The sequence below is a fragment of the Aulonocara stuartgranti genome (assembly GCF_965226115.1).
Source record: "Aulonocara stuartgranti genome assembly, chromosome: 7".
NCBI lineage: Eukaryota > Metazoa > Chordata > Actinopteri > Cichliformes > Cichlidae > Aulonocara > Aulonocara stuartgranti.
This window is the reverse complement of record NC_138945.1, coordinates 8777194-8782412: the sequence shown is the minus strand read 5'-3', so window position 1 is coordinate 8782412 and position 5219 is coordinate 8777194. Positions and strand designations below refer to the sequence as shown.

Below are 5219 nucleotides of genomic sequence, written 5' to 3'. Positions count from 1 at the left end.
CCAATTTCTACAGTAAATCCCCCACAATGGAAAAACACTGGTAAAGTGGCCTGGGGTGCTGACACCCTGACCCCCATCTCCTTTTAAGGTAATGTACATTGGCAATTGTCTGCCCCTCACCCTCAGTAAATCTTGCTACTGTCCTGTGTTTGGGGTTAATTGCCCCACTTCCCTGCACCCCAGTTCTTTGTTCCCATCCCAGGACTATTTTCTATTTTCTAATCTTAAATCCTATAAACAACAAAATCATACTACGACACACACTAATAAACTACATTCACTATGACCTCAATACCTATTAGACAGTCCATTATTTCTACAGTGTACTGTTATGAAAACAACAGAATGATGATGAGACACTGTGGTAAAGTCTTACAGGTATATTTGCAGATAGTTATCAATACAGGATAAACACTGTGGGCTCCAGGAGACGGGGCAGAGGTAGGGAAGGTTGTCTGGAGGCACACTCAGACACTGTCACAGAAGGTCATGGAGATCCGTAACACTGAAACGTCTGCACAGAAACAAAGAGTGAGCAACCCATCTTGCCTCAATGATTACCGCCCAGTAGCACTCACCCCCATCATCACTAAGTGCTTAGAGCGACTGGTCCTAGCACACTTCAAATCCTGTCTCCCCCCCACCCTGGACCCCCACCAATTCGCATACCGCCGGAACAGGAGCACAGAGGATGCAGTCTCCATCGCAATGCACTCTGTCCTCTCACACCTGGACAACAACAACACCTACGCCAGAATGCTGTTTATAGACTTCAGTTCAGCATTCAATACAATCCACCCCTCACAACTCATCAGGAAACTGACAGACCTGGGTATCAGTTCCCTCATCTGCAAATGGTTACTGAACTTCCTGACCAACCGCCCCCAACATGTCCGGCTGGATAACCGCTGCTCATCTACCATCACAATGAACACCGGTGTACCACAAGGCTGTGTGATGAGCCCTTTCCTCTACTCCCTCTTCACCCACGACTGCAGACCTGCTGATGGTTCCAACACCATCATTAAGTTTGCAGATGACACCACGGTGATTGGCCTCATCAGTGACAACGATGAGGCCGCCTACAGGGAGGAGGTGGATCGTCTGGCTGAGTGGTGCGACAGAAACAACCTGCTGCTTAACACCGAGAAGACCAAGGAGCTCATCGTGGACTACAGGAGGAATGCTGACCCACATCCACCCATCCACATTAAGGGGACGGCTGTGGAGCGTGTGAGCAGCTTCAAGTTCCTGGGAGTCCACATCTCCGAGGATCTCACCTGGACGACCAACTGCTCCAAGCTGGTCAAGAAGGCTCACCAGCGCCTCTTCTTCTTGAGGACTCTGAGGAAGAACCACCTGTCCTCAGACATCCTGGTGAACTTCTATCGCTGCACCATCGAGAGCATCCTGACCAACTGTATAACAGTCTGGTACGGGAACTGCTCTGCCTCGGACCGGAAGGCGTTGCAGAGGGTCGTGAAAACTGCCCAGCGCATCGCCGGAGCACCACTTCCTGCCATAAAAGACATCTACAGGAAGCGGTGTCTGAAAAGGGCTGGGAAAATCATCAAAGACCCCAGTCACCCATCACATGGACTCTTCACCCTCCTGCCCTCTGGGAGGCGCCACAGGAGCCTCCGGACTAAGACCACCAGGTACCGGAACAGCTTCTTCCCCACAGCTGTCAGACTCCTGAACTCTGCCTCCTGACATCTGACCCACGTTAAACTCATGGACTGAACATACACACACCCACAATGGACAACTGTACCCTCAAACACAATAATAACATGGACTGAACCACCACTCACAACCACTAGCACTTTATACAGCCTCTGTAGAAACTATCTACACCCTCACTTATCTTAACTGCACTACTGTATAGCTCTGTGTAAATAATCATTCTGTACATTCGATAATTTTTAATCCTACAACTGTTTACAACTTGCATAGTTCCCATTTCTGTATAGCTGTATATCCCAGATTCTGTAAAGTTATTTATTTCATATTCTGTATAGTTTTTCATATTTATATCCTGTTCATATCCTGTACATAGCTTGTACTCACTACAGCCTGTACATACTTATAGTTATAGAATATTCACAACCTACTTCATACCGTGTACATTATAACATACCATAATAGACCCATTTCTGTAATATACTCACATATCTATATTATTGCTAATATATATTGTAATATATCTATATCACTAAAGCACTTCTGGATGGATGCAAACTGCATTTCGTTGCCCTGTACCTGTGCATGTGCAATGACAATAAAGTTGAATTCTATTCTATTCTATTCTATTCTATTCTATTCTATTCTATTCTATTCAATTCAAAGGCAAGAACTGATGGAAAATGTGACATGACTGTGGCATAATACGTTACCTTGGTACTGCAATGATCTGGTTGTTTAGAAGCCAGCATGAAGACCTCGCGAGGAACAGGCGAGTAATCAGCTGATTGTTCACAAGTGACTGAGGGACGGGAAGATGGAGGAGCATCCCCTAAAAAAGACAAGCACACGGACAACAACACAGGCATACACCGAAAGAGGAGAGAGAAAGAAGCAGGCCAGCAAAAGAGAGCAAGGGAACCATGACATCTACTGAGGCCCATTTTTATTTGGTACATCGTATCACCAGATGTCAGTTTGTGATGTTAGATCCCAACTTGTCAGTGAAGAAATCTTTTTCCAAAGATATCAGCACAAACCAAAATCATTGTGTGGATTAAAAAGAGCAAATTGTTGAAGTTTGTGATGGATCATTCCATTTTCTGTTTGCACTTGTCAGATGTGTTGCAGGTATATAACCATGTGATCAGTCCATACAGCAGTGATCGTTACTACAAATGGGCCCATGTATAAGTGTGTAGATATTTCCTAATACATCATGGGTGATTTAACATAAATGATTCATTAAACACACATCTGTGAAAACATTTCTGATAAACTTTGCCTAATTTTATGTTATAGCAAATATAATTTAAAAATTAAAACAAGAATGTTTGAATCTGACCACAAACTTTTGAGCAGTAGTGTGTGTTGTATGCATGTGTCTGTCTGTATCTGATCAGGATTTTGTCATCAGTTTCAACAAAACGCTCATTTTTTAGCTGTTTCTATCATCAAAATTGAGTTGGAGTGTTTTAACTCTGATGGCAATCTCTCCCTAACAAGTCCACTTTATTGCGTGCTCATTTTCTCCTATTAGTGGCTCATACGTATATAATTAGGAAACATGCATTAAGTCAGCGGTCCTCAACCTTTTTCGCGCCACGGACCGGTTTATGCCCAACAATATTTTCACAGACCGGCCTTTAAGGTGTCGCGGATAAATACAACAAAATAAAACTAGTACCGGTACCGAAAAAAAGAAGATTTATTCATAACACACTTGAAAAGACCCAGGGACACCGAGTTAACGATAAAAACGATAACAAAATAACGCTGAAAACCGATAAAAACCCTGAAAACCATACATTTCACACCTGAGCCTCAACTCTCGCGGCCCGGTACCAAACGACTCACGGACCGGCAGCGGTCCGAGGCCCGGGGGTTGGGGACCGCTGCATTAAGTGCACTAATTTCTCACACTTATCAGTGGCTCATGGTTGCTTAAGGCCTATGTCTGTACTTGACCACAGAGGCAGAGCATCATTCAACCTGCCAGCTGCCTATCTTGGGAGCTTTTCAAGGATGACAGACTCCACTTTCTCTGCAGCAAGACAGCTCATAACTTTTTTACAGTGTCTCCCTGTCCTCAGACTTCTATATATTCTTCTGTAATACATAACTATACACTATCATTGCAATCTACACTACAGCTCAAAGGTTTGAAGTCAATTTTCACCTGGTTTATAACCATGTGATCTGTCCACACAGGAGTGATTGTTTCTAAAATTTGGCGCACGTATAAGTGTGTTGACATTTCCTAATGCATCATGGGTGATTTAACTTCAATGATTAATTAAACAAACATCTGTGAAAACATTTATGATCATTTTCATGTAATATTATGTTAAAAGTAAATGTAAATTATTAATTAAAAGACAACTGTTTGAAACTGACCACAAACTTTTGAGCAGTAGTGTGTGTTGTATGCATGTGTCTGTCTGTATCTGATCAGGATTTTGTCATCAGTTTCAACAAGACGCTCATTTTTTAGCTGTTTCTATCATCAAAATTGAGTTGGAGTGTTTTAACTCTGATGGCAATCTCTCCCTAACAAGTCCACTTTATTGCGTGCTCATTTTCTCCTATTAGTTGCTCATACATATATAATTAGGAAACATGCATTAAGTCAGTAGTCCTCAACCTTTTTTGTGCCACGGACCGGTTTATGCCCAACAATATTTTCACGGACGGGCCTTTAAGGTGTCGCGGATAAATACAACAAAATAAAACTAGTACCGGTACCGAAAAAAAGAAGATTTATTCATAACACACTTGAAAAGACCCAGGGACACCGAGTTAACGATAAAAACGATAACAAAATAACGCTGAAAACCGATAAAAACCCTGAAAACCATACATTTCACACCTGAGCCTCAACTCTCGCGGCCCGGTACCAAACGACTCACGGACCGGCAGCGGTCCGAGGCCCGGGGGTTGGGGACCGCTGCATTAAGTGCACTAATTTCTCACACTTATCAGTGGCTCATGGTTGCTTAAGGCCTATGTCTGTACTTGACCACAGAGGCAGAGCATCATTCAACCTGCCAGCTGCCTATCTTGGGAGCTTTTCAAGGATGACAGACTCCACTTTCTCTGCAGCAAGACAGCTCATAACTTTTTTACAGTGTCTCCCTGTCCTCATACTTCTATATGTTCTTCTGTAATACATAACTATACACTATCATTGCAATCTACACTACAGCTCAAAGGTTTGAAGTCAATTTTCACCTGGTTTATAACCATGTGATCGGTCCACACAGGAGTGATTGTTTCTAAAATTTGGCGCACGTATAAGTGTGTTGACATTTCCTAATGCATCATGGGTGATTTAACTTCAATGATTAATTAAACAAACATCTGTGAAAACATTTATGATCATTTTCATGTAATATTATGTTAAAAGTAAATGTAAATTATTAATTAAAAGACAACTGTTTGAAACTGACCACAAACCTTTGAGCAGTAGTGTGTGCTGTATGCATGTGTCTGTCTGTATCTGATCAGGATTTTGTCATCAGTTTCAACAAGACGCT

General features: G+C 42.5%; 1 long non-coding RNA gene across 1 annotated transcript; it reads right to left on the bottom strand.

Moving 5' to 3' along the window:
• Positions 1-365: 365 nt before the first annotated feature.
• Positions 366-3638, bottom strand: LOC309711985. The gene is made up of 2 exons (XR_014278145.1): positions 2397-3638; positions 366-514 (listed from the first exon to the last, which is right to left on the bottom strand). It is a non-coding gene; the product is annotated as an uncharacterized lncRNA (long non-coding RNA).
• Positions 3639-5219: the final 1581 nt, after the last annotated feature.